The following is a 27,348-nucleotide window of genomic DNA, read 5'->3' as shown; positions in this document are numbered from 1 at the left end:
GAGGTATGCCTGTATTGCTATGAACTTTCCTCTAAGCACTGCTTTTATAGTGTCCCACAACCTCAAAATATTTTGTGACAAGTTTGGTCTCTAGGTATTTGTTTAGATTTTGGGCAATTTGGCAAACTTAATGTACAGGATAAAATGATTTAAAGCAAATACAGAAAACTTCCAAGTGACAATGGCTTAAAAGAGAAAGAAGTTTGTCTTTTATACAAAAAGAATTTTATACTCATGTTACTGTGGTAGCTGCTCAGAATCATCAATAACCTATCCTTGTATCTAAATTCACTGGATCCCAAAACAACTCTCAGGAATATTTACAGGAATAAAAAACATGTACTTAATGAGGTAAAGTTTCAAAATCTGGCTTCCAATCAACTAATACATGAGTTTAGCAAAATTGCAGAGCATAATATATGAAAATAAACTGTATTTTATATACATTATTTTACAACCAGAAATTGAGGGGAAAAAAAACATTTCAAATAGCATCAGAAATATGAAATACTTAGGGATAAATCTATAAAAAGATGTGAAAGAAACATACTGTAAATGACTGGATCACATGGCCTGAGTAGCAGAGAAACTTCTGGCATCTTATCACAGACCTATTGCCAAGCCCTCTCTTGCTCTAGATGTCTTGGAAAATGGAAGCTTCCTAAGAGATCCAATAAATGGATCAAAGCCGTATTCTGTACTACAGTATGTACTTCCTCCAAACTCCAGAGGCTGACAAAACACAGTGCTTATTTTCCTGTGGCACGAGGTGTGAGGTGCAATAGTATATTCATCTTGGAACGAGATATCCCAGTATTTCCCAGTCCAGTGACTCCAGAGAATTCTACCAATATAGCAGGCTTTTGACTCTCCATGGGGCTTTTCTTCCACTTTCTAGTGCTATGCCATCATTCAGGATTCTTGCCACTTCTTGCTCTCCAGATTCAACTGGTATAATGTCATCAATATAGTGGACCCATGATGTTCCATGAAATATCAAGACGACTTGATACAGCATGCAGACACATGACCGAGAACAAGAAACTTAACATAGATCTGGGTCAAGGCAATACGTTTACTATATAAACTGCTTTTGATCCTTTCTACTGATGGAAATTAAGCAAATCAATAGTTGGATACTGAATACCATTGGCTACATTGATGTGCTCCAATAAACCTACCATATTTGGCATGGAATTTGCAAATGGGGCTACCACCTGTTTAGAATATTCCAATAATATCCCCCATTAGCCATATGTTTTTTTACAGGAGAAAGAATTAAACCTTGAGATGATGGGGAGCACCATTCCTACATCTTTTCAGTCTTAGAGCGCTACTCATCTCTTCAGTGTCTCTTGGATGGTAATGCTTCTGACTTACTATCTTTGCCAAGTGGGGGAGTGACAGTTTCAGGAACTTTCACTTGGCTTTTACTAGCATCACACAGTCCTTACTTTGCAAATCTTATGGTCAAATGTAAAATTACTGTTTGTGCCAAGAATATTTATTCCAATTTTACATTCAGGACAGAGAAAATTACCACAAGATAGATCTGCGGATTCATGAGATAAACTGTGAGATGGACATGGGCCAGGACTCCATTTACCAACTAGCCTGCATAAATTTTACTTTATTCTTGGCCCTTGAAAAGTCTGACCATTCTACATGCTCCAGTGGGGAGTTATCCTGGAAAAAAATATCACAGATCTTTTTTGGGCAATGACTAGAAAAAGACATGCTTGTGATAACATTACAGGGTACTTCCTCAAGGGCCTACACCCTCTGTTTCAATCTGCCGGCTCTGGGTCTGTGAATTGTCTTGGCTCTAGAAAATGAATGAGAAATTGCGATTTTCTGTTATAATAGCTGACATCAGCTCACTACTCACCAACTCTCACTTTTAAAAATTGTTTTGTTGTTGTTGTACAAATCAACTAGATTTTCATTCCATGATCCTTGTATTTTGACCCTAGAAACATCACCTAGCTGTCACCCTAGATTCCTATGGATAAAGGCGTCCTGATGGCCATTCCACTCTTTCTGTCCATTACTATGATGACCAACGACTTATTGTCTAAATCAGGATGTTGAAAGTGAAAGTTGGCACTATCATTAATAATAATACTGGGACAACAAGTGAAAATTGTCCTGACCAAACTATGATGTATGTTGCCTTACTCATTTTGGTCATTGGTTCCATCTTGCCTCCAAAGATTCAGGGCTGCCACCTGGCTTTTGCCATTTCTTAATCCTTTCATTCTCCTGAATTTTGCCATGCAGCATCTCATACTGTCAACCCCAGCCCATGTGAGACAGAAACCATCATACTTTTTAAGATACTAACGACTCCTTTAAGTACATCTTGTTGCTTTACAAAAGAAGCATCCTTTAGGACCCCTCATGAACTGTTAGGTGGTGGGTCCTTCAAAACTTCTCATATCCTTGAGCCTCTGAATGCTTTCCCAGTCTCATGCCAAGGAAATTCTAGCAACACCTCTTCATTTACTATAAGCTATTGATCTAGCCAAACTTCAAAGAGCCATCTCAGCAAGCAGACCAGGAGGACAAGGTCCTGTTGTCTTTGCCAAAGCACTGAATCCCAAGTCATAGATGAGTGTCCCCATATCAGTAAATTACCCCTTCTGCCCTTGTATTTCAAACTCCTCCCCCATGCTCTAAAAACCTAGTCCCTCACATGTTCCCCTAGTTAAAGCCTGTATATATGATCCACATTATTCAATTCCCTTGACACATAAACTATTTCTTCCTGGAGCAGCGTACTTCTTCATTCAACCTGTGCTGAAATATGATCCTAGTTTTCTGCATGGGTAATGGGGTGGGTGTGTGTGTGTGTTAATAATCAGCAAGATTTTATAAGATACTTGCTATAGCTGAGATCATTGCTTGGTCTCCAGGTACAAGAAGGCCTTTCTCCTAACAAGTGACGCACGTGTGCATGCTAAGTTGCTTCAGTCATGTCCGACTCTTTGCAATCCTATGGACTGTAGCCCAGCAGGCTCCTCTGTGCATTGGATTCTCCAGGTAAGAATACTGGAGCGGGCTGCCATGACCCCTCCAGGGGATCTCCCCTGACCCAGAGATTCAACTCTCATCTCTTATGTCTCCTGCTTTGGCAGGGAGGTTCTTTACCACTAGTGTCACCTGGGAAGCCCTAGCAAGTGTCTGCTTTTGTCAGCTTAGAGAGTTTAGAGGAATTTAGGTGTCACAGACTCTCAAGCTCACCTATCTAAATTCCAAGTCTCAGGACCTTATCCTTTTTGTATCAAAGCTCGTTCATTTACAGAGGAAATCTGTCAAGTGTGCATAACATCCTTTGCATCATCTCCACCCTTAAAATCAGATCCAGAGCCTGATTTTCAGCACAGTCTACCTTGTGGCTGCAGGAGCTGAGCATTTTCTTCCAATCTATTCTAGAAGCTGGTTAAGCCACATTCTGAGTATTTCCTCTTTCTCAGCACACAGTCATGATAGAGATAGAGTCATGCTCTATCTCTGAGAAAAGCTTGGAGGAAGATTTACAGTATATACTTGTAAGGACAGTATATACTTGCAGGGTATTTCTCAAGGGACCCATCCTCCTTTTCAATCAAAGGTCTTTGAGTTTTTGAACTGGCTTAGGTTTGCAAGTTAGATGGAAGGTCTTGACTCTCCATTGTGGGGACTCATGTCAACTCTCTGGCCATAAGACCTGGATTACTTTTTTCTGTTATGATGATCAAGTAACACTTCAGTAGAATGTCTACCAATTTCATTTCTATGGCTGGTGGCCAAGCATTTTGGTTAGCCCTTGAAGCATCCCCTGAGGTACTGATGATGTAATGAGGACGGGTCCAGGGAGTTAGTGTACAGGTCACTGATGATAAATCCACTGCACCCCTACCCTCTGAAACCTTTAAATTCCATCCTCTGCATTACTGGGGAAAGTTTCTACATCCTCATCTCAATGAATGCATGCTTCCACTGAACCCAAGTTCTGTCAACCAACCAAGTAAACTGTTGGAACCATGTCTGTATGTACAAAGTAATGCATTGTACTTCTACAATCTCTGGAAAGGGTACCTCACTCAATTTATTTGACTTAATTCAGTTATATAAGAAACAATATATCATAGGGAACTGGTTAAACAGATACCTAAGAGACTGAAAAGGCAAAAGGAAAACAATAACACAGAAATGATGATAAGGAAAGAGGCCAGCATTCCAGGGACAGGGGAAGACAAAGGAAGGAGATTGGATTTATTAAAATTTAGAGGCTTGGGCAGCCTTCATAGAGCAAGAACTCAGGCCTTTGAGGAGGGGTGCTAGAAGCCAGGATGTTGGAGAGGGTGATGTTGACAAGCACAAACACAAACCGAGGAGTTAGTGGTTTCTCCTCTAGGCTTTCAGTCTCCCTCTAGTGTTCCCTTTTGGAAAAACCTAACAGGGAGCCAGCTGCTAAAACAGAAACATGGCTCACAGAGCATCACAAAGCATTATAGAGAAAAGCAGATTGGAGCCGGGAAACAAAAGTCAAATAATCAGCATGGTACTTCTTAGAGTATCACCCTGGCAACTGGCTCAATGTGGCCATATATGAGTTGCCCAGTGCTGTGAACAGGACCCAGTCTCCTCCGTAAGACTCACGCTTGTGACTGTTCCTGTACCATTGAGACACGCAATGTGCTACAACCTCAGCACATGCTAGAGTCTCAGTTTGCACCATACCTCATCCTAACCTGACCCTACATGAAAGTCTTAGTGATTCTGATGCTACTGTGAGCAGGAGTTAATGCCACCTCCACTTACTATCAGTAATACAGTCCCTATTGGGATCAAATTGCTGTTGTTTAGTCACTAAACAACTGTCTGAGTCTTTTGCGACCCCATGGACTATAGCCCACCAGGCTCCTCTGTCCATGGGATTTCCTAGGCAAGAACGCTAGAGTGGGTTGTCATTTCTTCCTTCAGGGGATCTTCTTGACTCAGTAATTGAACCCCTGTCTTCTGCTTGGCAGCTGGATTCTTTACCACTGAGCCACCTGGGAAACCCATTGGCATAAGGCTGGAGAGAAAACTCCAAAATCATGTTCTGAAGGGTCTGCTTTCAAGGATTGTCCCTGGATCCAACAGTCCTAGCTGAGTTCTCCAGGACAAACACCTATATGTTGCTACCTTTACTCAAAAATACAAGATCAAAAGCAAAGTAAGGGAGAAAGAGGTAGGGGGAGGCAGCACAAGGTATATTACTGAGCAGCCTTCCATCTAGTTTCAAACAAACTCATTGCTTGATCTTGTGGGATCCTAAGAGTCTATGAACTACTGCATTTTAGGGTAGTCTGTGAGATGGAAGGAGTGAGGATTGATCATTTTTCTGCTGGTTTCCATGTCTCTTTGTTCTAAGATTTGCTCTCTGTGATTCTCTTTAAGATTCCCTTTCTTGCAATTCTGATTTGAATGTGTATGTGCTGAGCCTGTCCTGAGACATCTCATGCCTTAGGAATAGCAGGGGGACCCTATGTCAGGAGGGAAATTCACATGTCTTGGACAAGTGACAAGGCACTGTCTAGTTGGAGTAAACCATAGCTCATTCTGGATAGGTCATCATAGGAGCACAAGGAGGGAAAATAGTGGAAAAGGGATCCTGATGAGGCTGAAAAGATCCTAGTGATGTCTGTTACAAACATCATTTATAACAGCAAAAAAATGAGAAGCAACCCAAAGGCTATCAATAGGAGAATGACTGCCCAAAATGCATCTAATATTATGAAGCTATAAAAAATTAGAAAGTATCTTATGTAGTGTTATGGAAAATCTATAACACATATGATTCAGTGAATCAGAAGGGTCAGGGTGAGTATTTATAATATGCAACCTTTTGTTAAAGACAATAAATACACATAAAGACAATCCATAATGATACATGGGGAACTAAGAAAATTATTCACCTGTAGATACCATGGTAAGAGCTGAGCATATGGGTACAAGTATGGGAGGTTGCAGCCACAAAATTAAAAGATGCCTGCTCCTTGGAAGAAAAGTTCTGACAAACCTAGGCAACATATTAAGAAACAGAGACATTGCTTTGTGGGCAAAAGTTCATATAGTCAAAGCTATGGTTTTTCCAGTAACAGGCGAGAAAGTTAGACCATAAAGAAGGCTGAGTGCCAAAGAATTGATACTTTTGAATTGTGGTGCTGGAGAAGACTGTTGAGAGTCCCTTGGATAGCAAGGAGATCAAACCAGTCAATCCTAAAAGGAAATCGACCCTGAATATTCATTGGAAGGACTGGCACAGAAGCTCCAATACTTTGGCCACCTGATATGAAGAGCTGACTCATTGGAAAAGACTCTTATGCAAGGAAAGATTGAGGGCAAAAGGAGAAGGGGGTGACAGAGGATGAGATGGCTGGATGGCATCACTGACTCAATAGACATGAGTGTGAGAAAACTGCAGGAGATAGTGAAGGACAGGAAAGCCTGGAGTGCTGCCGTTCATGGGGTCCCAAAGTGTTGGACATGACTTAGCAACTGAACAACAACAACAATAGGAGATTGGGTTTCTACTATAAAATGTTTTGTACTTTGGGGCTTTTGAATCATGAGAATAAGCTAAGCATTCAGTGAAGGAGCTGGGGTAGAGAGAATCATAAAGGGACATCTAGAAAAACAAAATGTTAGGAAATATAACTTATCTTCTCACTTTGAAATGGACAAAAAATGACAATGATAAAAATTGTGACGCTTTAAAAACTGCAGACCTTGTTCTTCAAAAGTTTAATTAGATAGTCTTGCAAGACTAATACATGAAAAGAGAGAATATGAAAATAAAATACAGAATAAATAAAGGGGTGAAAATGCAAACACAATAATGCAACCAAGTATACACTAGCCAATTTATTAGGGTGGGAGGGATGTAGGAGGGGGGTTTCAGGATTGAAGGGGACAAATGTATACTTATGGCCGATTCATGTTGATATATGGCAAAAACCATCACAATATTGTAAAATAATTATCTTCCAATTAAAGAAATTTAAAAATAAAAGTTTAATGAAATGGAAAAATTCAAAGAAAAGGAAGATGTTGACATTAAAAGGTGAGAATCAGAAGAAAGCAGTAAGAATTTTAAAAATCAAAATGGTAGTCAAAGATGTCCACTCCACCCCATCCCATTTTTAAATGCTACTTTCCAAACACAAGCAAAATCTGACTACTAGACAATCCAAGCCACCATTATTTCTCAACTGGACTTTTTGAAACTGGTCTCCCTGTTTCCACTCCTGGCTCACCGCCATCTATTCTCCATACTGGCAAGAGTGTTTTTTTGTTTTGTTTTATAATGCGAGACACTTGCTCATTTCTTTCAGATATCTGCTCAAATATCCCTTGATAAAAGAGGACTTCATCTTTTTCTTCAGCCCTATCTCTCTTTATCCCTTATTATGTATCGCTTTGTTTTACTTGCTACCACCAGATATAGTATGTATTGCTTTTTTTATGATTTATTGTCTGTCTTCCCAGTCCAGAATTAAATTTCATGAGAGCAGGGATTTTGTTCTGTCACTACTGTTTTCTCTGTACTTCAGAGTGGCTGGCACAGAATACATATTCAAATATTTACTGAGGAATGTCATTTATATAACCACATGAAAATAATACTGTATATTGCATGGTATTTATATATATATATATATAAACCTAAAGACATGCATATGAAAGATAGCCACCAAATTCTAGAGAATGTAATCAATACATGAGGTAATGTTTCATTTCTCATGTTGAACGATAGGTACATAGGTATTTATTATATTATTTTCCTTACCTGTTTGGTACCTGGTCAGTCAGTATATTAATAGTCAAGTATAAATTCAAGACCCTAACCAACTGGATTTGAAGTCTGTCTTTGCCATTTAGAAACTGTGTGGCTTGAGAAGTTTTGCTTAATTTCTCTGGATTTCAGTGTCTTCCTCTGTATCATGATGATAATAACACCCATCTTATCAGTGCATATATGAAAAGTGATTGCATATAATCAAAGTGACATAAGACACATCCCTATTCCCTACTACTGAGTTCAAATTCAACAGAGAATTCTACTCTAAAGCAACAAAATAAAACCAGTCCCTCTTGGCATTATCTGGAGAAGGAAATGGTAACCCACTCCAGTATTCTTGCCTGGAGAATCCCATGGATAGAGAAGCCTGGTAGGCTACAAGTCCAGGGGGTCGCAAAGAGTCGGACACGACTGAGCGACTTCCCTTTCTTTCTTGGCATTATCATTTTTGTATCTTAACGAGCACAGAAGAGAGAAAAGAAACATATATATGTTTTAATTTTGACCATGCCATTGCCTAGTTATGTGACCTTCAGCAAGTTATTTTCCCTTTACAATCCTTACTTACTTCTCCTGAAAAAAATGGGACTAATAAGTTACACTTTTGTCAACAAACATTGCACAAATGTCCACTGTATTCAAACATATGAGACGATGTCTAACATGGACATTAGGTTACATAGTCTAGGTTAACATTAACAATAGGTTAGCTATTACTGCTGTTGCTAGAACAGTGACGAGCACTGTAGAACAGAGGTGACAAACACGTAGATCCTGTTCTTAAAGAGCTTATATCCTGGTAGTGGACAGTCTGACACCTAGACAAATTATAATGCAATGTGCAAAGTTCAACACTAGAAATAGCATAGAGAAGGGACTGGTTAAAGTATGACAGAGCCCAGTGAGGTTCCCCAATGACAAAACTCACTGGAAGCCTCCCTCTAAGTGCCAGAGGAAGCTGTCCATGGGGGATACTACATACTTTTGGCGTCTGCACTCTCCTTTGTGTCTCCAGTGGCCTCCACTGATGAAGCCAAGCACTGTGCCAGCTGACAAGGGAGAAATGGCCCAGTATCATAAGCCTGGCAGTGAAGGGTGAATGTGGGGCAGAGAGGCAACAGATTATAATAGTATAAACCAATGGATCCATAATTGTGTTAAGTGTAAATAAATCAAATGATTTCATTAAAAGAAAAAAACTTTGAGATAATTAAAACTAGGTGCTATATAAGTAACAGATTTAGAAAATGAAAACATGGATGGTATGAAAAAAGTTTCTATTTCAATTACTAGAAATAAAGAGGAATGATAAGTTCAATTTGTAAGAAATTTATAGCAAATAAAAAATTGTATGCATCTAATAACTTAGACTTAAGATGTTGGAAGTAGAAATTGATAGTTATGAAGTGAAATATACAAATCCACAATCATATTGAGAAATCATACCATGTAGTTTTCAGTAGCTGACTAAATAAGTAGATAAAAATCACTAAGGATATAGAAGACTTGTGGGATTATTACAATGATAGACACATAGATCAATGGAAACATAAAAAGAAACTGCACACAGAACTACACATATATGGGCGCTTGATTTATAACAGAAGTAACACTGGAGTATAATAAGCGAAAAGATCTTTTCAAAAAGCATAATTAGAACAAAGAAAAGCTCTTAAAGGAAAAATTTGATATAGTGTGCTAATATTAAAATTATGAACTTCTGTTCACCAAAAGACGCTAGGAAGATATTGAAGACAAGGTACAGGGTGGGAGAAGTCATTTACATAACATTTATATTATAGATACTAACAAAAAGATTATTTACAAACCATGATGAAAGACAACTCAAAAAAAAGTAGGGGCAAAATCTTAACCAGGCATTTTGCATAAGAGGAAATGCCTAAATGGCTGATAGGTGTTCAATCTTACTAGTGATCAGGGATGGAAGATTTAAACTATAATGAGATCTACACCCACTGTAATAGCTGAAGTCTGATAATAACCAAGAGTTGGTGATAAAGTGCTACAAAAGCAGTTCTTATCCACTGTTGGTTAGAGTGTGCTGTGTTCTGTACTTAGTCACTCAGTCATGTCCAGCACTTTGTGACCCTATGAACCATAGCCTACCAGACTCCTCTGTCGGTGGGGATTCTCCAGGCAAGAATACTAGAGTGGGTTGCCATGACGTCCTCCAGGGGATCTTCCCAACCCAGGGATCGAACCCAGGTCTCCCGTATTTCAGGTGGATTCTTCACCATCTGAGCCATCAGAGAAGTCCAAGAGTATAAATTGATGTAAATACTTTGGAAAACAGACATTGTGTAGCAGGAACAAAGATATATCTGTTGTATGACCCAGCAATTCTTTTCCTAAGTATATACTGTACAGAAATGCAGGCTTAGACATGGATAAGAATTTTAATCACTGCACTTTGTGTAACAGCCAAAGAGTGAAAACAAACCAAATGTTCAAATGATAAAGTAGATTAAAATAGAAGATGCGGTACGTTTATTCAAATGAATATTACACAGCAACAGAAATGAACGAACTACAACTCCCATTTACAATGAGGTCGTTTTTAAAATAATTTTTTAAATGTGATAAGTATGAGGAATTCCCTGATGGTCCAATGGTTAGGACTCAGCGCTTTTACTGCTGAGGCTTAGCTTCGATCCCTGGTCAGGGAATGAAATTCCTGCCACCCACATGACGTGGCCAAATCAGTTCTAATGAGGTGGGTGAACCTAGAGCCTATTACACACAGTTGAGTGTCAGAAAGAGAAAGACGAATATCATATATTGATGCATATATGTGGAATCTAGAAAGATGGTACCATTAATACTACATGCAGGACAGCAAAGGAAACACAGAGAAAGAACAGACTTTTGGACTCAGTGAGAGAAGGAAAGGGTGGGATGATTTGAGAGCAAAGCTTTGAGACATATATGTTAGCACATGTAAAACATAGAGCCAGTAGGAGTTTGATGTGTGATGAAGGGAACCTAAAGCTGGTGCTCTGTAACAACCTGGGGGGATGGGTGGGGAGGGAGATGAGCGGGGGGTGCAGGAAAGAGGGGACACAAGTATGCCTATGACTGATTCATACTGATGTATGACAAAAATCATCATAATATCGTAAAGTAATTATCCTCAAAATATTTTTAAAAAAAAAGAATTAAAATACTCTGAATAATAATAATGTGTAAGTAAAAGAAGCCTTTTACTTACTTTTTAAAAGTAAAAAGTAAAAACAATTGTATATAAAGTTCAAAATCAGACTGAATTGTAATATTTAAGAGGTACACCTATGTGGTTAAAATTATGTATGTATATATATTTATACACACAACCTGAATCAACATTAAATATTCATTGGAAGAACTGATGCTGAAGCTCCAACACTTTGGCCACCTGATGCAAATAGCCGACTCATTGGAAAAGACCCTGATGCTGGGAAAGACTGAAGGCAGGAGGAGAAGGGGCTGACAGAGGATGAGATGGCTGGATGGCATCACCGACCTGATGGACATGAGTTTGAGCAAGCTCCAGGATATGGTGAAGGACAGGGAAGCCTGGCGTGCTGCAGTCTGTGGGGTCGCAAAGAGTTGGATGCGACTGAGAGAGTGAACAACAATAACAATGTACACGCACACTCTCACACACACACACGTGAGGAAAACAAGACAGTGCCAACTATAAAAGCCAAGCGAATGGCTGCCTTCTGGGAGAGAGGGGTTGTGATTTCATAAAGCAGAGAGGGATTTCTGGGATAAACAGCAATATTCTACTTCTATATCTTGGTTTCAGTTAAATGAGTATTTGCTTTTTTAATAATTCATTTAGTGGAACAGACATGTTTTTGCATTTTTCAAAGTTTTTGTGCTATTTCATAAACAAGTGGATTCAAATGCAAAAAGAAACAAAAATAATCCTAACATGTGTGCTAGATATTCCCTGTTTGCTCCCTTTTAATTCTCATAATAAAATTATGAGAATATTATTCTAGTTTTATCATTTTTATGTTAGGGGTATGCACTATTATTTAGTCATCTTTGTCTTTTACAACCTAGCACTGTATCTGGCACATGACAACACTCTATATGTTTGTTATTAGTCTGAAGCTCAGAGAGGTGAAATGTTTTATTTTCAAGGCAGTGTAATACACAAGGAGCAGAAGCTACAAACTCAGTTTTCTGGGTCCAAGCTCTGTCACATCCATCTCTCCAAATTTCTGCTATGACAGACAGAAGTGCTCCCTGATTATGATCACCTGACTGCCAGAGAAACATCTACTTCTGCTTTATTGACTGTGCCAAAGCCTTTGACTGTGTGGATCACAATAAACTGTGGAAAATTCTGAAAGAGATGGGAATACCAGATCACCTGATCAGCCTCTTGAGAAATCTGTATGCAGGTCAGGAAGCAACAGTTAGAACTGGACATGGAACAACAGACTGGTTCCAAATAGGAAAAGGAGTACGTCAAGGCTGTATATTGTCACCCTGCTTATTTCACTTCTATGCAGAGTACATCATGAGAAACGCGGGACTGGAAGAAACACAAGCTGGAATCAAGATTGCTGGGAGAAATATCAATAGCCTCAGATATGCAGATGACACCACCCTTATGGCAGAAAGTGAAGAGGAACTAAAAAGCCTCTTGATGAAAGTGAAAGAGGAGAGTGAAAAAGTTGGCTTAAAGCTCAACATTCAGAAAACTAAGATAATAGCATCTGGTCCCATCACTTCATGGGAAATAGATGGGGAAACAGTGGAAACAGTGTCAGACTTAATTTTGGGGGGCTCCAAAATCACTGCAGATGGTGACTGCAGCCATGAAATTAAAAGACGCTTGCCCCTTGGAAGAAAAGTTATGACCAACCTAGATAGCATATTCAAAAGCAGAGACATTACTTTGCCAACAAAGGTCCGTCTAGTCAAGGCTATGGTTTTTCCAGTGGTCATGCATGGATGTGAGAGTTGGACTGTGAAGAAAGCTGAGTGCCACAGAATTGATGCTTTTGAACTGTGGTGCTGGAAAAGAGTCTTGAGAGTCCCTTGGACTGCAAGGAGATCCAACCAGTCCATTCTGAAGGAGATCAGCCCTGGGATTTCTTTGGAAGGAATGATGCTAAAGCTGAAACTCCAGTACTTTGGCCACCTCATGCGAAGAGTTGACTCATTGGAAAAGACTCTGATGCTGGGAGGGATTGCGGGCAGGAGGAGAAGGGGACAACAGAGGATGAGATGGCTAGATGGCATCACTGACTCGATGGATGTGAGTCTGAGTGAACTCCGGGAGTTGGTGATAGACAGGGAGGTCTGCCGTGCTGCGATTCATGGGGTCGCAAAGAGTTGGACAAGACTGAACGACTGACTGAACTGTTTCTATTGCTTCCTCGTCTATTTGCCATGAAGTGATGGGACCAGATGCCATGATCTTAGTTTTCTGAATGTTGAGTTTTAAGCCAATTTTTTCACTCTCCTCTTTCACTTTTATCAAGAGACTCTTTCATTTTTCTTCACTTTCTGCCACAAGGGTGGTGTCATCTGCATATCTGAGGTTATTGAGGTTATTGATATTTCTCCCAGCAATCTTGACTCCAGCTTGTGCTTCTTCCAGCCTGGCACTTCTCATGATGTACTCTGCATATAAGTTAAATAAGCAGGGTGACAATATACAGCCTTGACGTACTCCTTTCCCGATTTGGAACTGGTCTGTTGTTCCATGTCCAGTTCTAACTGTTGCTTCCTGACCTGCATACAGATTTCTCAGGAGGCAGGTAAGGTGATCTGGTATTCCCATCTCTTTAAGAATTTTTCACAGTTTGTTGTGATCTACACAGTCAAAGGCGTTACTGACTAGATAACCAGGTTTTCATAAGAGTAGATGTCTCAGAGACAGACAGGTGGAAGAGATGGAAAGGTGTGGGGAATGGGTGTGGTGTTCCATGCCCTCCCCAGATAGGCCACCCTCCCCAAATCTCCATGTATTCACCAACTCAGAAGCTCTCCAAACTGCATTCTTCTGGCTGTTTATGGAGGCTTTATTACCTCAGGCTGAATGATTAATTAATTCACTGGGCATGGGTGACTGATGCAACCTCCAGCCCCTCTTCTTTCCTGGAGGTTAAGGGAGGGGTGGGATTGAAAGTTCCAATCCTCTAATCACACAATAGACAGTGCAGGCAACCAACTCTAATCACACAATAGACTATGCAGGCAACCAACTCCCATTCTTAGGTGCTTTCCAGGAGTCAGATTATTAACATGACAAGAGACACCTTGATTGCACTCAAGTACTTAGGAAATACCAACAGTTTTAGGAGCTCTCTGCCAGAAAGGGAAGACCACATATATATTTTTTACTTAGAAATCATAGTATCACACATACGAGAAATGGAATTGTTGGCGTTGTTCGGTCACTAAGTCATGTCTGACTCTTTGTGACCCCAGGAACTGCATCACACCAGGCTTCCCTGTCCTTCACTATCTCCCACAGTGTGCTCAAACTCATTGAGTCAGTAATGTCATCCAACTGTCTCATCCTCAGTAGTCCCCTTCTTCTCCTGCCTTCAATCTTCCCTAGCATCAGTCTTTTCCAATGAATCAGCTCTTTGCATCAGGTAGCCAAAGTATTGGAGATTCAGCATCAGTCCTTCCAATGAATATTCAGGACTGACTTCCTTTAGGATTGACTGGTGGGATCGCCTTGCAGTCCAAGGGATTCTCAAGAGTCTTCTCCAGCACCACAATTCAAAAGCATCAATTCTCTGGGGTTCAGCCTTCTTTATGGTCCAACTCTCATATCTGTAAACGACTACTGGAAAAACCATAGCTTTGACTATAGAGATCTTTGTCAGCAAAGTGATGTCTCTGCTTTTTATTACAATGTCTAGGTTTGTTATGGGCTTCCCTGGTGGCTCAGAGGTTAAAATGCCTGCCTCCAATGCAGGAGACCTGAGTTCGATCCCTGGGTCGGGAAGATCCCCTGGAGAAGGAAATGGTAACCCACTCCAGTATTCTTGCCTGGAAAATCCCATGGACGGAGAAGCCTGGTAGGCTACAGTCCATAGCTTTCCTTCCAAGGAGCAAGTATCTCTTAATTTCATGGCTATGGTCACTCCGCAGTGATTTATTTCTTGCCGTGTTAGTAAACAAAGACGTCACAGTCACCAGCAATTGCAGCCACCATGGATGATGAGCCAATGAGCTCTGAGGGAACTCAGAAAGGAAGGAATACCTGCCATCTAGTAGCCATCTGACTGCAGTCACTCCCTGCAGCCACTCCATATGATGAGCCCTGAGGAACTCAGGATGTGAAAACAGGATACTGGCCAGTGAAGGTGTTAGTAGCTCAGTCATGTCAGATTCTTTGTGACCTCATGGATTGTAGCCCACCAGCCTCCTCTGTCTATGGGTTCTCCAGGCAAGAAGATTGGAGTGGGTAGCCATTCTCTTCTCCTGGGGATCTTCCTGACTCAGGGGTCAAGGGCAGGTCTCCTGCATTGCAGGTGAGGCGAATTCTTTACTGACTGAGCCAGCAGGGAAGCCCCCAGATAGCTGAGGTGCAAATCAAAGGGAAGATTTCAGTGAGCCCAGACTCTTACATCTTTCATACACAGAGAAGCACTACATTTCTGAACTTGAGATATCTGCTTTCTTTAACAGTAATCTTTCGTTGTTCCTTACTACCTGCCTTTTGTTGCAGAACTCCTATATATTCTAGCTCCTTCCCTCACCTCCTCAGAGCAGTTTCTCTGAGCTATCTGAAATGCTATCTCCCAGGCTGCAGGCCTCATTTTGGCCCCAATAAAACTTAACTGGTAACTATCATGTTGTGTAAAATTTTTTTAACACATGCCTATGTGTGTATATATACAGTCACATTTGTAAAATATATCAAATATACTGTATATATCAAACTTTTGATCCACAATTGGTTGGTCAGAGGATGCAAATCCATGGATATGCGCCAACTACATCTACAAGTTTGCTTGCACTGAGTTGAGATATACAGTACTTTTCTTAACATGTGACATGGTAAAAAAGTATGTTTGAAAATCCCTGCTTTGGGTGATATTTTTCTTCTATACTGCATAAGATTCTTGTCAAAAGCCCATAGTTCTAAGTGTTCACTTTTGTGGAGTTCAGATTGTAAAAAAGAAATATTGGGGTTGATTGGTCTGTCATAGCACATGTCCTAATTCATTTGAATCAGTAAGCTGATAGTGGCCCAGAAGCAAAACTAGAAAATTCTGTGATGTCATTAAGCTCAAGCAAAGAACAATTATTCTTAACTGTTATTTTAACCCGGTTCAAAAGCAACAAAGTGATGCACAGCTGAGAGCAAGATCTGTGCCAACCCATGCTGAAGACTAATCCTCTAACTGATTCTGATACCACCAGACTCCAGAACCACTCAGGTCATTGACTTTCAGTTAGATGTTGATTGAAAAGACTGATGAGGAAGCAAAAACTTCTTTGCCATGTTTTCTGAATATTTCTCCTTATTTATAAGAACCCCTTTTGTGTTTTTGGTTCACCCTTGCCCCTGTGAATGAAAAATGTTGCCAGCCATATAAGCAAACTAAGGATGCTGTGGCCTTTAAGCCATCAGCCACTACAGCCTGAGGGGAGTCAGGATGGGAAAAGAGAGGATTCTGGCTAGAGAGAGCTAAGGTGCATATCAAAGCAATGATGTCAATGAGCCCTGCTCGGGCATCTTCACAGAAAAAATGCTAAATTCATCAACGTGAGATGTCTAGTTTTCTTTAACAGTAATCTTTTGAAGTTCCAGACTACCTGGCCTTTGATGCAAAATTTCTCTATATCCTGACTCCTCGCCTACCTCTTGGGAGCAGTGTCTCTGAGCAGAGAGGTTTTCTCTTGGGCTTGAAGTCCTCAGAAAGTCTGCTGAATAAGACATAATTCTCAACTTTTTTAGGTGCATTTTTTTAGTTGACATCCCCCAGGGGTTGGTTTCATTTCATATATGAAAGAGATTTTAAAGTCAACTTGACTCTGAATATTTATATTTTTAGCAGAATCATTTATATACTGAGTCTATAAAAAGCTCTTTAATGTTATTAAAGCAAATTGAAAGAGATCCAGGAGTATACAGAGGTAAATTTGCCCTGAAAAACTCTCTGTAAATTAAAAGGTTTGTAAATTGATTATTTTTCCATTGTTTCATTGCTTACGAGCCCCTGACATTTTAACTTCATGCCTCTCAACCAGCCCTTTGTTTTCTTCAAGAAGCTAATGATAAAGGAATTCTGATGTGACTAACCACTCTCTAAGCTATTTGACAGAATTGAATTTTCTTTTATCATGACTGCTAAAAATGAAGACAAAACTGTATTCAGTTACTGCACTGTGGTTAGAACTGCTTGTCTCTTGGCCCAAAGCTTTACACAAGTGCAGAAGTATAGGAGTATGTTATGAAGAAGACTTGTGAAGTGATTTGGTAGAGATCAACAGGAATAAAGACTAAGTTCTGCTTGTGAACATAATAAGCTAAGTATCTTTTGTATTTCTTATGAGCACAGGCAAAGGCCAGGCTGAATCCCTGATGGATGTAAAAGAAGCAGACATAGATTGAAAAGCAGGGAGAGCTGAATTTTGCATCTGACTCTATACATCATCAATTACCCTTGATCAGCATGACTTCCTCAGAAGTTTCCATGGGAATGACATTCATTAAGCGTTTTAACTTCTGAGAATAGTTTGCTCTGTTTCTGAACTACAGAGCTGAATACTGCAGATGAAGAGAGGAAACATTCAGAGGGTGAGAGCAACCTTTCTTTCCCCCCACATACAAACACTACTGCTTATTTCTCACAATCTCTCAGTCTCCAGAAAAGGGTATGGTCCTTTGACAGTTTTAAGACCTTCAACAGGTTAGCACAACATCACTGTCAGATGTCTCCTCCAGCAGAACGCATACCCACCTGCCAGGTGGTGAGTGGTTCTGTATCTGCATGTTTCCATTTTGTTTTCACAATAAACCTACGAACTAGAAGTTATTATTCTTATATTAAATAGGCTAGTTAAGCTAGATCTTCTTTTCTAACTCACGCATTTCTGTCCAACTCCAAAGTCTTAATACTGCCTTATGCTCCCACTTGAGAGCATTTTACTTCTGTCATGATGCTCTGTGCTACCAAATAACAATTTAGAAATTTCAAAGAACAAACGCAAAATGATATTTATATCTTAAAATCATAAACTGTCCCTATATAATTATGTATTTGTTGAAAGGCCAGTTTTTTCACATAAGCTGTATAAAAAGATGCAACATTCTACATTATTACTCAAAAATTTTATTAAACACCTCATATTCTAACAAGTTATCATACTAGTGCCCACTGTTGAAAAAATTATTAGATGATTTTTTTTTAAGGCTGAATTTTTTGCTTACTCTTCAGGAAATAATTTTAGGAGAGACTGTTGTTCAAAAACACTCAAACAACGTCATAACTAGTACAGAAATTATATCATCTGGGTTCACCTTTAAGGTGAAATACTTCTTTCTGAAAAAACTGGAAGCAAGTGTAGGCTCACCACTACTGAGTACCCAAGATAAATAAGTACTGTATGTCTTACTTCTTGTACTGTAGATGATAAACCCTTTCATCTCTGAGATTATGTGTACTCAGCAGTGGGCTCAATATATAAAACAAACTTGATAGCATGTGTAGGCAGAAATTGGAAACCAAGAAGAAAATTAAGTTACCAGTATGCCTAAAAATTTCAAATGCTTGTAGCTATAAAATCTCTCTCTATTTTTTGTATTAGAGAATTTATGCCCTTCCTGGTGAAAAAAAAAATTATGAAAAATACTCTCAAAGTCCTTAGTGCTAAATTTTCACATGAAAAGTCAGAAAATGGAATCAGAAAGAGGTTAAATGTTTCATAATGTTAAATAATCATTCTCCTTAGACTTGCTTTTTAAGATACTGGTCACTAAAAAGAACAGTTAGAGTGAAACGAGGCATAACAGACCCCCACCCCGATATAACCATGACCGTCTGACAGTGACATAGTTTCAGAGAAAGGGGCAGATGATAAGAACAGGCTGTCAGTTTAAATATCTTGTGAAAGCAGTCCCTAAACGTCAAATGTTTCCTTGAGGTCAATGCACGCTGTGTATTGTCCTACTGCTATACTTCTAGAGATTGAAACTTGGTATAAAGAATAGTAATCCTGAATCCCTATAAAATACTTTATCAGGAAAAAAAAAAGGAGAGAGAGAGAGACTTGGTCATCTTTACTGTAATGAAATATGCTATAATATCTTGAAGTCATTTTTTAAACTGAAGTATAGTTGATTTACAGTGTTGTGTGAATTCTGGTATACAGCAAAGTAATTCAGTTATATAGATAAAATATTTTTACATTATGGTTTATCTTGGGATATTGAATATAGTTCCCTGTGCTATGCAGTAGGACCTTATTGTTTATCCATTCTATGTATAATAGTTTGTGCCTGCTAACCCCAAACTCCCGTTCCATCCCTCCTCCACCCGCGCCCTACCCCTTGCTGTTGGCAAGGGCAAGTCTGTTTCCTATGGCTGTGCGTCTGTTTCACAGATAGGTTCATTTGTGCCATGTCTTAGATTCCCCATATAAGGGATATCATAGTGTATTTTTCTTTTTCTGACCTACTCTCTAGGTCCATCCATGTTGCTGTAAGTGTCGCTATTTCACTCTTTTTGGGGGGGGGGGCGCTCAGTAGCATTCCACTGTATGTATGTATCACATCTTCCTTATCCATTCACCTATCAGTGGACATTTATGTTGTTGCCATGTCTTGGCTATTCTAAATAGTGATGCTATGAACATAGGGGTGCATGTATCTTTTTGAACTGTAGTTTTGTTCAGATATATAACCAGAAGTGGGATTGCTGGTTCATATGGCGACTCTCCTTTAAGTTTTCTGAGGAAACTTGATGCTGTTTTCCATGGTGACTTCACCAACTTAAATTCCCACTGTGTAGGAGGGCTCCCTTTTCTCCACACCCTCTCTAGTATTTGTTGTTTATAGACTTTAAAATGATGGCCATTCTGACCACTGTGAGGTGGTACCTCATTGTAGTTTTGATTTGCATTCCTCTAATGATTAGCCAGGAAGCAACAGTTAGAACTGGACATGGAACAACAGACTGGTTCCAAATAGGAAAAGGAGTACGTCAAGGCTGTATATTGTCACCCTGCTTATTTCACTTCTATGCAGAGTACATCATGAGAAACGCTGGACTAGAAGAAACACAAGCTGGAATCAAGATTGCCGGGAGAAATATCAATAACCTCAGATATGCAGATGACATCACCCTTATGGCAGAATGTGAAGAGGAACTAAAAAGCCTCTTGAGGAAAGTGAAAGTGGAGAGTGAAAAGTTGGGTTAAAGCTCAACATTCAGAAAACGAAGATCATGGCATCTGGTCCCATCACTTCATGGCAAATAGATGGGGAAACAGTGGAAACAGTGTCAGACTTTATTTTTGGGGGCTCCAAAATCACTGCAGATGGTGACTGCAGCCATGAAATTAAAAGATGCTTACTCCTTGGAAGGAAAGTTATGACCAACCTGCTGCTGCTGCTAAGTTGCTTCAGTCGTGTCCAACTCTGTGTGACCTCATAGACAGCAGCCCACCAGGCTCTCCTGTCCCTGAGATTCTCCAGGCAAGAGCACTGCAGTGGGTTGCCATTTCCTTCTCCAATGCATGAAAGTGAAAAGTGAAAGGGAAGTCACTCAGTCGTGTCCGACTCTTCACGACTCCATGGACTGCAGCCCACCAGGCTCCCCTGTCTCTGGGATTCTCCAGGCAAGAGCATATTAAAAAGCAGAGACATTACTTTGCCAACAAAGGTCCATCTATTCAAGACTATGGTTTTTCCAGTGGTCATGTATGGATGTGAGAGTTGGACTGTGAAGAAAGCTGAGCGCTGAAGAATTGATCCTTTTGAATTGTGTTGTTGGAGAAGACTCTTGAGAGTCTCTTGGACTGCAAGGAGATCCAACTAGTCCATTCTGAAGGAGATCAGTCCTGGGTGTTCATTGGAAGGACTGATATTGAAGCTGAAACACCAATACTTTGGCTACCGCATGCAGAGAGTTGACTCATTGGAAAAGACTCTGATGCTGGGAGGGATTGGGGGCAGGAGGAGAAGGGGACAACAGAGGATGAGATGGCTGGATGGCATCACCGACTCAATGCACATGAGTTTGGGTAAATTCTGGGAGTGGTGATGGACAGGGAGGCCTGGTGTGTTGTGATTCATGGGGTCACAGAGTCAGACACGACTGAGCAACTGAACTGAACTGAACTGAACTGAATGATTAGTGACGTTGAGCATCCTTTCATGTGCCTCTTGGTATGTTGTCTTTGGGGAAATGTCTATTTAGGTCTTCTGTCCGTCTATTGATTGGGTTATTTTTGAATGTTATTAAGTTAAATGAGCTGTATATTTTGGAGATTAAGCCCTTGTTGGTAGCATCATTCCTAAGTATTTTCTCCCAAGCTATAGGTTGTCTTTTCATTTTGTTTGTGGTTTCCTTTGCTGCACAAAAGCTGGTAAGTCTGATTAGGTCCCATCTGCTTATTTTTGCTTTTATTTCTATCGCTTTGGGAGACTGACCTAATAAAACATTGGTATGATTTATGTCAGAGTGTGTTTTGCCTATGTTCTAGTCTAGGAGTTTTATGGTCTCGAGTCTTATATTTAAGTCATTAAGGCATTTTGAGTTTATTTTTATATATGGTGTGAGACTGTGTTCCAACTTTATGGGTATACATGTGGCTGTCCAACTTTCCCAACACCACTTTCCGAAGAGACCGTCTTTTCCCCATTGTATATTCTTACCTTATTTATTAAAGATTAATTGACTATAAGTGTGTGGGTTTGCTTTTGGTTTCTCTACTCTGTTCCATTGATCTATATGTTTTTATGCCAATACCACACTGTTTTGATTACTGTAGCTTTGTAGTATTCTCTGAAGTGTGGGACGGTTGTGCCTCCTGCTTTGTTCTTTTTCCTCAGGATTGCTTTTGAAATTCTGGGTCTTTTACAGTTCCATATAAATTGAATTATTTGCTCTAGTTCTCTGAAAAACGTAATGGGTAATTTGACAGGGATTGCACTAAATCTGTAGATTGCCTTGTATAGTATGGTCATTTTGACATTTTAATTCTTCTAATTCAACAGCATGGGATATTTTCCCATTTCTTTAAATCATCTTCAGTATCCTTTATTAATGTTTTATAGTTCTCAGTATATAAATCTTTCACTTCCTTGGTCAGGTTTATTGAAGTCATTTTTAATATAAATGGTTAAAAAGCATTTTTCTTAGATTAACTAAAATTTATTCCAGAAAAAAAAAATCAACCAGAGCATCCTTCATTCCCCTAATTTAGAGGCTCTCTCATTAACAGCCTATTTTGGGGGAGGGCTAAAGGGTGGGGGAGGAGGGTGGGGGAGGGGTGGCAGTGATGGTGGGGGTCTGGAGCTTCCCACAGGAAGAGTTAACTAACAGTTTCTGCAGTTGAGATTAAAGTCCTCCTCTTCTGGAGCTATGGCAGGTGAAAGAAGCCTGTCACTATCATCCATTACATTTTCTGTGAGATGCAAAATGATTCAACAAACAACAACAGTGCACTTTGTCCCATTATGAAGTTACTATTGTTTGTTATTGACAACCTCAAGCTGAAAAATCAGAGCAGTACAAGGATATTTACTAAAACCAGGGCCATGGGATATGGGATAATCTGAGGTTTAAAACAAAACAAAGCAAAACAGAATACCTATTCCCATGAAGCAAGTACAAAAGTCCAAATCTAGCTCACAACAGTATCTAGTCTCTGGGAGAAGATATGTTGAATGACATCATGGGTGTGGCTTTCTCCTGCTGTGTAACCAGTCCTGGCATAATCCCCAGAACCCAAGATTTAAAAGGCACAAATTCTCCTTTTGCAGCATTTCAGGACCACAGCAGCTTCTGACAACAGCACAGGCATGTGCCCACAGCCCATGGAATGATGTAATCCAGGCTCTCTTGGACTGATGCTGCATCTGGAAAATGGGAAGAAGGGGGTGTAATGACTAACCTCCACTCAGTGTTTTTAGTTGCATACCCAAACACATCTCTCCAACACGGGTGATGTATTCATTTACAAACTGTATACATGTTGTTATACTAATAAATTATGCACATAATAAAACTTCTACAAGTAGAATTTTTAAATACAAATATGTAAAGCAAATTTCTCCTACTTTCTGGCTGTATCTCCATGGATTGTTTTGAATAATCTCCAGAGGGCACACATCTACCCTGTTCCCACTGAGTGGACTGCTGGCCTGGACAGGACAAGTACAGGCTAACCTGTGCTTTCTTTCAAATCTACAAGTCCACTGATTAGCAACTATCCTGATGTCTTTAATTGTTAGGAATAGGATGAGGCAATACTTGAAAAAGATATCACATTTTCTCAAGAACAATATTTCTAGAGGCTGTGTGCAATGGTGAAAAAGAATTTTCCTGGTATCTAAGCTGTTTGTCATATTGTGGAAAACATTCTGCTCAAAACAAAGTTAAAGCCAGTTTGAGAGCAGCCAGTAAAATAGATTTAGGGTTATACAAGATTAATCACCGCAGATGGTGATTGTAGCCATGAAATTAAAAGATGCTTACTCCTTGGAAGGAAAGTTATGACCAACCTAGATAGCATATTCAAAAGCAGAGACGTTACTTTGCTAACAAAGTTCTGTCTAGTCAAGGCTACGGTTTTTCCAGTAATCATGTATGGATGTGAGAGTTGGACTATGAAGAAAGCTGAGCACCAAAGAATTGATGCTTTTGAATTGTGGTGTTGGAGAAGACTCTTGAGAGTCCCTTGGACTGCAAGGAAATCCAACCAGTCCACTCTAAAGATCAGTCCTGGGTGTTCTTTGGAAGGAACGATGCTAAAGCTGAAATTCCAGTACTTTGGCCACCTCATGCAAAGTTGACTCATTGGAAAAGACTCTGATGCTGGGAGGGATTGGGAACAGAAGGAGAAGGGGACGGCAGAGGATGAGATGGCTAGATGGCATCACCGACTTGATGGACTTGAGTGAACTCCGGGAGTTGGTGGTGGACAGGGAGGCCTGGCGTGCTGCTATTCATGGGGTCGCAAAGAGTCAGACACGACTGAGCGACTGAACTGAACTGAACTGAAGATTTTAATACAAATTGAAAAAAAAAAAAAAACTACTGGATAGGCATGGGACTAACGTGTGGAATTCCTCAACTTTTACTTTAAAAGTAATTTTTGGTTAATTATATATGATAGTTTAAAATATATATATTTTGGGTTATATCAAATCAGAGCACTTTCCACAGCATATTCATCTGGATATTTCATAAAATATACACAACAAAATAGCAGATTGGTATATACATATAGTCATGAAATAACATTTATATTACTTAAACAGTTAGGTCAAATAATAAGATAAATATTTTAAAACAATGGGTGTTTTATTTATAAACTAAAGAACATTTTGTTTTCTCCTGGGCTCATTCCAGTTCCACCTTCTGTAGTCTTAGCTGTGTTTCAAAGTCCCCCTCTAATTTTATTTCCTTCTCTATTACTTTGAAATCTGTCCTCACTATAGTCAGAACTAGTCACTTCCCTCTAGTCCACATGTTGTATGTTGTTGCATTTGGAATCATCAGCCTGAAAAATAATATCAGCTATTTTGCCCCAGATCACAGTTTGTAGATGACAGATCAAAGAAGAGCTCAAGTCTGACTGACTGCAGAGTCCAAACCCTTCTGCAGACAGCATGTTATGAAGTATTGTCACTACAGTGGGATCCCTTAAGGCCTGGCGTGGTAGCATTGTAGCATCAAACCATCTGACCACTAATGTATCATTAACCATCTATTGTGTTTTGGGAAGAGTCAAAGAAGAACAAAAATTTTAGACATAGAATATAATATAAGCCCATTCTCTCAAGTGATAAATTTCTCTTATTTTCAGTATCTCTCCACCTAAATTGTATTGTTTCCTAATATTTTTCTCTAGAATAGTACACTATTGTAATCCCTGACTTTTACTCCATATTCCTTTCCATATTTTTTCCTTAAAAAAACTGACAAAAATATATTTTAAAGAACAATATAATTTTCAAGTGCCAATGCAATGACTTTTAAAACTATACATTAAATATGTATATAATGTGAATACGTATACTCAAAGTAGCTCTTTTTGCATTTATCATTTCAAATTACCAAACATTTGTGATTCCTCATTTTGTATATGGTACTGTGCTAGAAGCTGCAAGACCATGCCAGGCCTTTGTGGACCCAAATCTAGTCATTGTATTTCATAAATACTAGATGTTAGTATTTGAAAAAAGAACATCTCTTTTAGGGAGATATAATTTGACCCACAAGTTTCCAACAGAAATGTGTTTAAGAGAGAGTAGAGTTTATTTACGTGATTATTTTTATTATTATCACTTTCCCCTACTGACTGTAATGTGTATTAAACACTTTGACTCCTCTTTAGCAGGAGCTGAAAGACTACAGCCTACATGTGAATTACACCCAATCACCTGTTTTGATAAGACTCATCAACTGAAAATAGATTTTTAAAAGATACTAAACAAATCAAAAGAAGAATATTTTATAACATGTGAAATGTATATAAAAGCCCAAGATAGGTGCCCATAAATATTGTTCTATCAGATCATAATCACTCATTTATTTATCTTCCATGGCTACTTTTGTGCGGCAATGACAGAGTTGAGTAAATACCACAGAGACTGCAGGCCCAGAAAACCTTAAATATTTACTGTCTATCTCTTTACAGAAAAAGTTTGCCAACCTCTGACTGACAGTGATGAAAGGGAAAAGGGGAGGAATATAAAATTATAGATATGAATGCACAGAGAAGTCTCCAGTGAGTACATGAATTTATATTTAAAAGACTTTTGAAAAAATATGAAAAGAAATATGAGGGAAAGATTCAGAAGAAGGAAGGAATAATTTTGAGAAGCAGCAAGAAATATATGAAAATGTCAGTGAGGCTAAAAGCCCAGAAGATTCTGAAGCTTGTGAAAACTATTAACAGCAAGAAAAATGACTCTTATAAGTAAAGGAAACAAGAATGGTGTGTAAGAATGCCACTGGGGTGAATGGTACAATGCTACTGAATAGAGAAAGTTAAGTCGATTACTTAACTCTCTAACTGTTAACTCCTTAAGTATGTTTCTGTCTTTTCTATGAAGATTCATCATCACTTGTAAAGAATAAAATTAGTGGTAATAAGAAGAAATGGAAATTAACACAGTAAAATTGTGAAAAATACTCATCTGCTCTTGTTTATTTTCAGGCTTGGGTGAACAATAATCTCAGGATATCAAAGGATATAATCTCAGTCCACCAGGAAGTTCTTGGTAATCTTTAGGAGTTTGGAGAGAATTGAAAAGGTGCTTAAAATATAGGATTAAAAAAAAGAGAGAGAGAGAGAGAGAGAGACTGAAAACTATGGGATCAAGAGCTTGCTATGACTCCCAGTAAAACTCTAGAATAAATTGTTGAGTCTTTAAGAACTGAGGAAGGAAAACTGGGATTAGGAAGATAAAAGATTTATTAAGAAAATCTCACCAGAAAAACCTCATATCAGTTTTAGATAGGATTATAATATATACGGAGGAGGTAATGGAACCCCACTCCAGTATTCTTGCCTGGAAAATCCCATGGACAGAAGAGCCTTGTAGGCTGCAGTCCATAGGGTCACTAAGAGTAGGACACGACTGAGTGACTTCACTTTCACTTTTCACTTTCATGCATCGGAGAAGGAAGTGGCAACCCACTCCAGTGTTCTTGCCTGGAGAATCCCAGGGACGGGGGAGCCTGATGGGCTGCCGTCTATGGGGTCGCACAGAGTCGGACACGACCGAAGTGACTTAGCAGCAGCAGCAGCAGCATAATATATAGAGTCCTTTGACAGGTTCTCTCCAAATATCATTTGTAGATTTAGAAGGGATGATGTTTGCAGTTATTAAGAGGTATCATCAGTGCACTTATGTGGATTTATAATTAAAGTACTTGATTAATGATATTCTTCGATGTGCTGATTAAGGAAATTAATGAATTTCTCATTAATTCAGCATTCATTCATTCATTAATTCTCCAGGATTTATATTATTATCTTATTTCTTTCTCTTTTTTACCAATGAATTGGTCAAGGGTATTGCTGCACAACGCTTAAATTTGCAGAAACTCAGTAACTGCAAGGAATAGCTAGAATGTCTCATGGTAAAGACAAGATGCAAATAAGATCTTCAGTGCATGCATGCTAAGTCGCTTCAGTCGTGTCTGACTCTTTGCAACCCCATGGACTGTAGCCCACCAGGGTCCTCTGTCCATGAGATTTTCCAGGCAAGAATAGTGGAGTGGGTTGCCATGCCCATCTCCAAGATCTTCAGAACCTAAAGCAAATCTTATAATTAAATGCCAAAC

General features: G+C 39.3%; 1 long non-coding RNA gene across 3 annotated transcripts in view; it reads right to left on the bottom strand.

The window, feature by feature from the left end:
* LOC138437422 (uncharacterized) overlaps window positions 1–27,348 on the bottom strand; it is a 75,505-nt gene that overhangs the window by 38,495 nt on the left and 9,662 nt on the right. The window contains exon 2 of one of the 3 annotated variants that reach the window (XR_011255956.1): window positions 22,179–22,907. The exons of the other annotated variants lie outside the window; for them this stretch is intronic. This is a non-coding gene — a long non-coding RNA (uncharacterized lncRNA). Of the gene's footprint in view, window positions 1–22,178; window positions 22,908–27,348 lie in introns of those variants that run through there. 3 annotated transcript variants of the gene reach the window in all.

This window comes from Ovis canadensis, chromosome 3, assembly GCF_042477335.2.
Source record: "Ovis canadensis isolate MfBH-ARS-UI-01 breed Bighorn chromosome 3, ARS-UI_OviCan_v2, whole genome shotgun sequence".
NCBI lineage: Eukaryota > Metazoa > Chordata > Mammalia > Artiodactyla > Bovidae > Ovis > Ovis canadensis.
This window is presented reverse-complemented; position numbering and strand designations above follow the sequence as displayed.